Raw genomic sequence first — 10044 nt, forward strand, 5'->3', positions numbered from 1 at the left:
TGGCATTATTGGGGGATCTTTCGAGAAGGTACCGTGCAGGAACGGTTGTCCTCTCTAGGGAACTCTGTGGTTGCTACTTCTTCAGCAGGTCTCAGCACACAGACTCCATCCCATAGGTACCGTGGTGGCCGTAAATCCTGTTGTGTTGGCACTGCTGTCAGGAAAAGGTTAAGACATCCTTTGCCAAGTGGCCTTTTTTTGTGTGTGCATGTATTAGCTGTTATTCCATCTTGTTTGTATACCATGCATAAGTACCCGGCAATTCTCAAATCTTTTAAGCATCAAGGAGTTCCTGTCTGGGTAGAGAAGACTGATCAGAGTGATTCACCATCTTTCGGCTGATCACTGCTTATTCTGCTATATTATTCTGTCCTAGAATTATTTTCTGACCACACATATGAATGGTGTGAACCAGACATGTTTGTATTTTCTAAATCATTCATGGCATCTTCATGTTTGTTCCACTGCCAATGACAATTATATGACAGTTTTCTTTCCTGATTTTTCCATGCTATAAACATTTCTTCAGTAAGATTCCCTGTGATGATCATTGTTTGAGATCCAGGAACCAGGTAAAGCAGAAACCTAGTTCAATTCATCTATAATCCTAAATGCTGCCAACCTTAAAAAATAAGATTTCTTGTAGTTTCTGCTCATCTAAATATCTGCTATATGAGATACGAAGGAAGCACATTTAATAACATCACTAACTTTTTGTGAAGAGCAGAATATAATTTAAGGAAAAGCTTTTACAGTAGTATAGCAAACAATTATATAAAGGTTATAATTACAGTAAACCTAATCATCATTATTCTGTCCTGTATTATTATTTAAATTTTTATAAACCTGTGTGCATTTGAAAAAAATATAACATTCTTCCTAAGTTATCTAGGAAATGCACTTTCTCTTAATATTTGTGTTAGTAGTCAAACTCTATTATAGTTACCTATTAGAAAGTTATTAATTTTTTTAGACAAATTACTAGCTATTATAATCATGAATAATTAGTAAGGTATTTTACTTTTACAATGATAAATATATTTCATATTTGAATTGAGAGATATTGTATTAGCAGATAAAGCAAATAAGGTAATTTATTTTTTCCTCTAATGATATTTAGCCCATTGACCCACACATGAAAGTTAATATTGAGATATTAAAATTGTCTAATTATGTCTAATCTGCTTTTGGTGTCAAAATATGAAATGAATTTTATGAAATGATAGTGTTGTCCTTTCCAACATACTTACTTAGCAAATTAAAAAGTTGGCACCTCTATTAAAAAAAGTAATCCAAATGTCACGTTTTGGTCATCTTACTAGTGCTGTTATGCTCAATGGATATGATTGTAAGACACAATCACAGGGTCACTGATCATTTACAAGTTCCAGGATAGTGAAAAATAATATTGAAGTAGACATTCAGCTACTTGGTCTTCTAGAACCTGATGCTGAAGGTAATGCCAAATACAAGATTGAGCCTGAATCCTGAAGTTTAGTGCATATTTAACATTTGTCTTTTTCCTTCCCAAATCCATTACTTCCCTCTTATTCTAGGTCTTGATTCCCTTGGTGTCTTTATTCCTAGGTGATCTGTCTTTTTTCTCAGCTCCTGTAGATCTTATGAGAGGCCCCACTCATTTAACATTTAATCGTTATACTATTTCTTTGTAACATTTCTAGGTCCAGTGTCTTGCCTGTCATTTAATTTTTGTGTGCATACTTCTACTATCCCCAGATCAATAATAAACTCCTTGAGGTTAGGCACGGACATTACTTTCTTTAGATCCCCTACAGCCCTTAGCTCTGTGTTTTGTGAATGAGTAAATGAATGACATAATTCAACCTTTACAGAGCATCCAGAGCGGAAGAGTTGTTGGGTCTGTCTTGTGGAGGGGAAGTTCTAGTGCCAGAGAGATTTTGCCAAGCTTACCATCCCATGAATTAGAGTGGAATGAGCAAGCTGGCCTAAAGCTGAGTCCCCCGTGACATATCCATACCCTTAGATCTTGTGGCATGGGAAATCCACAGCTGTTGGATAACAAACGCAACTTAGTAAGTGCTGGGTCTGTGCATATATACTCTGTTTCAGGGCATCTCTTGATAAATAACATGTATATGGGTTCATATACTCCAATTAAATATAAGTGAAAGTGACAGAGCCAGGGTTTGAACTTAAGCAGTTCAGCTCCTAAGTTCCAGTTTTTAATTGTTACATTACATTGCATCTTCCTGATGTATACACAGAACAATCATCATCTAACCCTCATGGCTCTAATAGCTAGAGAGATCAGCCTAAAATCCTAGGAAGTGCCACAGTGCCCTGACAGGGCCCAAATACTTATTTTCTAAGACCACCAAAACTAGTCCTGGAGGGAGGATGATCTGTAGCCTCGAAGTGAAGTTCTGGAAGAAGCTAAGGTACCCTCAGGTATGTGGGGTGGTTCAGAGTTGGTCTGAAAGGATAGCTGAGAGTCAGTCTGCCCTGTCTGTAGAGTGACCGTATAATTTACCATCTAAACTAAGATATTTTTGAGTGTGAAAGGAAATTCTGTAATCATCACGATGAAACTGCAACTACAAAGCGATACTCTCCCAGGCAGTCTTTACTGGCTGAGTCTGCCAAAATCTCTGAGAAAAGGGGAAGAAAAATGTAAGTAAACGTGTTAATGTGGGAAGTGAATTATCTGAGGGAGAATAAAGTTGAGGTAAGAGCATTATACCTAGAACAGAAATCAAATGCAGTTAATAATGTTTAGAAAAGAATCGGGCAAGTACGTATGACAGAAAGAGGCAAAAACGTATCTAGACACACAGAACAATATGGTAGTTTGTGTGAGGGTGAGAATAAGTCAGGGGAACAAAGGAAGCTGAGAATGGATTTCAAAAAACATTTGGGAAGTGAGGCCCAGATTGATCTAATATCGGGCGCGGACATCATTGCCGTACCTTCTGGGTTCAGGATTTCCCCTATTTTTATCGGATCATGTGCAGATATATCTTCTCAGCTGGCTGAGTTTTCTGAAACCTCCAATGAAGGAACAATAGACATAAGTAAACTCGGAAAACTTGGAAGCCAACTATCTGAAAGAGGATAAGATTGGGACAAGACCAGTACACCCAGGAACAAAAAATGAAAGCAGTCAATGCTGTTAAGGTAAGAAGTGGGTGAGTACATATGAGAAGAAGAGAGCTGAGATCCAAATGCATGTTGAATGTGAGTCAGCAGTTCATTTCCAGATCTAAAGTGACAGGAATTTGACTTCACAAATTTGAAAGAAAACTCTGATTGCTCCAAGACTTGCCAAAGGACCTTATGGGAGCAGTATGCAGTTCTGACTTCTACAATTTTAAAAGATGCAAAGAATTAAAGTCCAGAAAAGTATTACCAGATAGATTAGAGTGGTGGGAGCATGGCCTCTTACGGAATTTAGTGGAGAGAGAGAGAGAAAGCTAAGGGTTGATTTCACGGTTTTCAAGTATCATAAATAATATAGATACTCATTTGGCTTCTCCACAGTAGATTATAAAGAAGAAATGAGCTGACACTGCAGCAAAAGATATGTTAGTAATGCTTAAGGAAGAACGTTTTTTGACCAAATACTGGGGCAAAGAAGTGCTGAAATGTCTGACCCTGTAATCTTTTTATGATAGGACAGAAGATCACCAGTCCTGGGTTGTCATTATACGTCGTATTTGATCTAGGAGGTCCTGAGGGGTGAGTGGAGGAATCTGAGAGAGTGTGAAGTTGTCTCTTGACAGATCTGGAAGTTCTGAAACTGGTTGGAGGGGAGAAGGAAAAGTCAAAGTCAATTAACCATTAAAAACAATAACACGATCTCTATCCCTGGGTCGTGGATGTGTTGAGATGATTCCTGACATGGGGCAGTATCGGGGAGCCTCCACTGCTGAAATCCAGATGGTGACACTCTGCCATTGTCCTGTGACTTCACCAATTATTCCTCTTCATTCTACTCTAATCCCAGGTGATTAACCTGGGTGGAGGCCCTGCCTTCAGCTGTGAGTTGAGCATCACTTCTCCCTTTTGAGCTAGGAAGAGCAGCTTCTGTAGCTGTCCCTCCCAGAAACTCCACAAAGCTTCCTTAAGCCCCAGAGGCTTTCTCTGTCTGGTCAGAGACCCAAGACAGATGTTTACTGTGGTCTTGTTTGGTACCCTGTTCTTCCATTAGGAGAGAAGGAATGCCCTTGCCTCAGGGCAGCAACCAGCATTGAATCATCTTCAGTTAATGTTCAATTAACTGATGTAGCAGGACCCCTGAAACCTTTCTTGCCATCACAGAACACCAGGTAGAGCTCCACATCCAGACTCTCTAGGCCCTCTGACCACTAGACTTGAACCTCCCTCACTCAGATCCTGAAGCCCAGAATCTGCAGAACCAGAACTACACAGCTGTCCACAGCACCGAGGGGCTGGTCTCCTTAGGTGGATATGCTATTTTCTGCTTGTTAGGAAGGCAATATAAATGGAGAAGATGTCACTGAAGATTCATGGTTTGTCATTGAGAAGTAGGTCAGCAGGAAAGAAAGGATGTACAAACTTACCTCTTGTGATGGGGGTCTGTGCATAGTCACCCTGATGTTTACTCTGAAACCACTAAATTGAGTAAAAATGGGGAAATGTAGCATTAATCGAGCTCTTTACTCCATGATGTGGCTCTCAGAAAGGAATCCTACTGCGTCTAGATCCAAGGCACTGTTTTTGTCCCTATGGTCAGCACTAGATGTGCTGAGCTCAGTGGCCACTATGCTCTTATGTAGGCACTGGAGATAAGACAATAAGACAATGTTTCACTCTCATGGGGTTTTATACCGAGTGAGAGGAGACAGACTATGAACAAATAAGCAAATAAATAGACAAGAAAATATAAGATGGTGATAGGTGATAGTAAATCAGAGTGATTGATGGAGAGTTAGTGCTGGGGTGTGGGAATAACTTAGCTTGAGATGTTGGGGACAGACTAACTAAAGACGTTAATCGGTGACTTGAATGACAAAAAAGAGCCAACCGGGTGATGATGCAGGGAAATGGCTTCCCTGCGGAGGGAACTGCTAGTGGAAAGACCCTAAGCTGGGAAGGAGCTTAGTGTTTTGGAACAAACAGAAGAGAGACCCATGTGGCTGGAGCTGAGTGAGGTTGGGATACATGATGAGGTTGGAAAGTTTGTCAGGAGCCAGATCATGAGGGATCTTGTGGGCCAGGGGAAGAGCGAATCCAGAATGGTCCTAGAATTGGATTAGACCCTAGCATGCATCTAGTTTGCCCTTCTTACTTCAAAAATGAGCAAACAGAGCCTGAAGAGATGAGATTTTGTCACTCCATGTCCACCAGCCAACCTTGGTTATGCTACAACTGGAAACAAGATCTTCGACCCACAATCTTTGTCACTTATCATTAAACTCTTCCTGAATACTAAAAAGGTGGGACTCCTGAGAATCGTTGAACACTTAAACACCTCGTCTTTAAAATATGCCACAATTGTACTGTCTTCTTGACTCATATTCGACAATGAGAAAATCACAGAGGCAAAGTCAATATTGTAGATTTCTATTTTCCATAGAGAGGGATAGTTTGAATATTTGATTCTCATTTCTCATTAAGAATGAAATTTTGTAAGAAAAAAACGATTTTTTTCACCAAGAGCCTATGTTCAGCTGCCATGCTTGCCATGAAGAATTTTCATAGCCAGGATCACACTTCAGACTTCTTGGTAGGCTTGGGTATAACCTGGAAGAGCATGGGGGGAGGGCAGGGGAGTATGTGTGGGTATGAGACAAACATGGGTAAGGGCTGGTCAATTATTTTTAAAAAATCAGGGGACTTCCCTGGTGGCTCAGTGGTTAAAAATCCGCCTACCAATGCAGGGGACACAGGTTTGATCCCTGGTCCAGGAAGATCCCACATGCCACGGAGCAACTAAGCCCATGCGCCACAACTACTGAGCCTGCGCTCTAGAGCCTGCAAGCCACAACTACTGAGCCCGCGTGCTGCAACTACTGAAGCCTGCGTGCCCTAGAGCCTGTGCTCTGCAACACAACAAGAGAAGCCACCGCAACAAGAAGCCTGCGCACTGCAACGAAGAGTAACTCCCGCTCGCTGCAACTAGAGAAAGCCCACGCGCAGCAACGAAGACCCAATGCAGCCAAAAACAAAAAAACAAAAACACAACAACAACAAAAATCAGGCAGTATGGCATAGTTACCGAGCACATAGACTGTGGCTCTAGACTAGATGGGTCTGAAACCCAGCTCTGTCACTAACCGGCTGTGTGAATTTGGGCAAATAATCTAATCTCCGTTCCTCATTTTCTTACCTATAAAAGGGAGTCATAATAGTATCCTCCTCATAGGGAATTAAACAAATTAATATCTGTAAAAAACACGTAGAACAATATTTGTTGCATAATGCTTGTTACATAACAAACACTACATAAATGTTTCAAAGATTTAAAAAGGGACATGAAAAGTATGGAATTATCCTTCACCCACCTTGTAAAAAAAGGGAGGGGGGCTTATAAACATCTTTGTAGACCAGTTATGCATTGTTTCAATAGTGAGTTTGACTTAGTTTGACTTTAGTGTCATAGTTTGACTTTAGTGTCACACACCAAATGCAACCCCATCATTCTAGAATTGGGATGTATTCCTACTACAGGGACATATGGGGCTGCTTCTATGTCTAAGAGGAGTTATCATTCTACTGTACATACATTCACAATCAGAAAATCTCATTGTAAGTTACCTTTACACAGGACATATGTGCATATACATGTCTTGGTTTTTCAAATAGCAGTGACTTTGCCTAAAGGAGCAGTGGCTTTCACATCCTCCTCTGGGTTGGGAAGAAGGCTTTATTGATGAGGGAATATAAATGGAGATTTATTTGGGACTAGCTGAGATCTTCAGTTCTAAAAGGATTTGAGGCTGGCTTCATTAAGCACAGACCCACAGCAAGAGATGTGCTAGTGGAATAGAAGCTTGTTGTCACTGCTCTAGCCCCTCATTCATTCAGGATTTATAACCCCAAGACCTGCTGCCAGCCAGGTGCAATGGCAAATGACGCCCTCATTCTCTGGCCTGGAGTCCCCTAGATTTCATGCTACCGCCCCTTATGCTTCCTTTCCATTAACTAACTGATAAGCCCTGACAGACTTTTTGTTTTCTCTCTCTTCTATAGTCTCCCCTTTTCTCTCTATCCTTGAAGGAGAAGGTAATGGATAAGAGTCCCACTCCTTTCTCTAGGAGATCTTGAATGGACAGAAGAGTGTCCTTCTTGTCTTTGTCTAGGGATGAAAGTATAAATGAGGGGACAGCTTCAGATCCAAAATGATAGGCCTGGAAGGAACTGCAGAGTCCATTGGAATACTTCCTTACTTTGGGATTTTTAGGCACACGGTAGGAGGAGTTAAGGCTTGCACAGTGAACTAAGGTAAACGGAGGAGATTGCTTATAGCTGAGGTGCCAAGCTGGGCACACTCGCTGCCCTGCTTGGCCACCCTGAGGGCTGAGGGGATCTTCAAGAGATCTGTGATCTTCAAAGCCAACCCTACATATCAATAGCTGAAGGTGAGGAAAAAGAGAAAGTGGAGGGTCATGTAGAAGGATTATGATGCAGGCCTGATTGCCCATTGCCTGACCCCGGTTCACATTTCATTGGCCAGTACTTGTCATATAGACACAATTGACTGTAAGGAAGACTGGGAACTGGGTTTAGCTTGTGTGTCCAGGAGGAAAGGATACTGATTTGGTGAATAGCCAGTCAGTTTCTACCATAGAGAGTATGTGGCCAATGGTGCTCCAAGGACAGTGGCAGAATTGAAACACATTTCTTTTTTTTTAATTAATGACCTTTTTTAATTGGTGACCTTTTGATGGCAGAGGACTGAAAACTCCACCCCCAGATCGTGCTAAGTGCCTCCACTTTTATTTATTTATTTATTTATTTAATTTATTTTTGGCTGTGTTGGGTCTTCGTTTCGTGCGAGGGCTTTCTCTAGTTGCGGCAAGTGGGTGCCACTCTTCATCGCGGTGCGTGGGCCTCTCATTATCGCGACCTCTCTTGTTGCGGAGCACAGGCTCCAGATGCGCAGGCTCAGTAGTTGTGGCTCACAGGCCCAGTTGCTCCGCGGCATATGGGATCTTCCCAGACCAGGGCTCGAACCCGTGTCCCCTGCATTGGCAGGCAGATTCTCAACCACTGCGCCACCAGGGAAGCCCGAAACACATTTCTTAAACCAAAGCACAGTGCTCTCCTCACCAAACCACACTCTGCCATCTCTCTCATAGGTTTCTTACCTTAGGGGGATAAAAAACCCCACAGCCCACAAAAGTGGCTAAAAGGGAGCCAAGAAGAAAGTTGTTAGTCCCTTTTCTAAGAAAGATTGGTAAGAAAGCTTTGTTACTGAACCAACTTTGTTTTGCCTGGCGCTCAGCAAGCCAAAACGCTGAGACACCCAGGCCTGCAGCGAAGAGGGGGCTTATTCGCAAGGTGGACCAAATGAGGAGACGGGAGACAAGACTCAATTCCGCCTCCCCATAGGCAAGGGGCTGGGCGTGTTTATGGGATAACGAATATGGAAGCAGGGCATCTGAGGCATGGGGCATGTGGGGGGCGTGGGGGGCATGGGGAAAAGGTGCGGTAATCGTGGTTCTGCGCAGGTGTAACTAAGTACAGGCCTCTGTAGTTCAAAAGTGGAGGCACTTAGCACGATCTGGGGGTGGAGTTTTCAGTCCTCTGACATCAAAAGGTCACCAAGAGGACACTCGCACATGCCCAGTTGGAGGGCCGGCAGTCCTATCCAGTCTTTAACCAGCTCAGCTTCAACTAGTTGCAGCTGAGACTCCAAGTTCCTGGAAAAAACTCCCCCAAACATCTTATTGTTTAGGCTGCATGTTGCTTGGAGGACATTCAGGTCTTAAAATGACCTTGATTAGTGAAGGCAGGTGAAATGGATTTGACTAATCATTATGCAAGGTTTCAGCATCAGCTATGTTCAATATTAGAAGTACAAGAAACAATACTCTCAAGGACTCAAGGAACCAAAATTGTATCTGATGGCCTCAAGTGTCATATTTTTAAAGTGAGCCTTGTTGATCTACAGAAAGATGAAGTTGCACTTAGAAAATCCAAGCTAACTACCGAGGATATTCAGGGCAAAAACTGTCTGATCAACTTCCATGGCATGGATCTTACCCATGAAAAAATGTGCTCCATGGTCAAAAGAATGGCAGACCATGACTGAAGCTCAGGTTGATGTCAAGACTACTGATGGCCATTTGCTTTGTCTGTTGTGTTGGTTTTACTAAAAAAAACAGAAAAAGAAACAACCAGATTTGGAAGAACTCTTACACTCAGCACCTACCTATAGGTCCGCCAAATCTAGAAAAAGATGATGGAAACCATGACCCAAGAGGAACAGACAAATGATTTGAAAGAAGGGCTCTATAAATTGATTTCAGATTGCACTGGGAGAGACATAGAAAAGACTTGCCAATCTAGAAACACCGCTTTATGATGTGTTCATTAGAAAAGTAAAAGCGCTGAAGAAGCCCAAGTTTGAATTGGGAAACTCATGGCGCTTCATAGTGAAGGCAATGGTTCTGGAAAAGCTCCCGGGGATGAGACTGGCGATAAGGTTGAGCGAGCTGATGGAGATGGGCCACCAGTCCACAGATCTGCCCCAAATTCAGACTTTTGTTTTTTTTAACATCTTTATTGGAGTATAATTGCTTACAATGGTGTGTTAGTTTCTGCTGTACAACAAAGTGAATCAGCTGTACATATACATACATCCCCATATCTTCTCCCTCTTGCGTCTCCCTCCCTCCCTCCCTATCCCACCCCTCTAGGTGGTCACAAAGCACCGAGCTGATCTCCCTGTGCTATGCGGCTGCTTCCCACTATCTATCTATTTTACGTTGGGTAGTGTATATATGTCCATGCCACTCTCACACTTCGTTCCAGCTTGCCCTTCCCCCTCCCCGTGTCTTCAAGTCCATTCTCTACCTAAAATTCAGACTTTTAATG

At 42.3% G+C, this 10044-nt stretch overlaps 1 pseudogene; it reads left to right on the forward strand.

Moving 5' to 3' along the window:
• The first annotated feature begins 2379 nt into the window (after positions 1-2379).
• LOC132360160 (small ribosomal subunit protein eS1-like) lies at positions 2380-9724 on the forward strand (annotated as a pseudogene).
• The last annotated feature ends 320 nt before the right edge of the window (positions 9725-10044 follow it).

This window comes from Balaenoptera ricei, chromosome 2 (genome assembly GCF_028023285.1).
Source record: "Balaenoptera ricei isolate mBalRic1 chromosome 2, mBalRic1.hap2, whole genome shotgun sequence".
Lineage (NCBI taxonomy): Eukaryota > Metazoa > Chordata > Mammalia > Artiodactyla > Balaenopteridae > Balaenoptera > Balaenoptera ricei.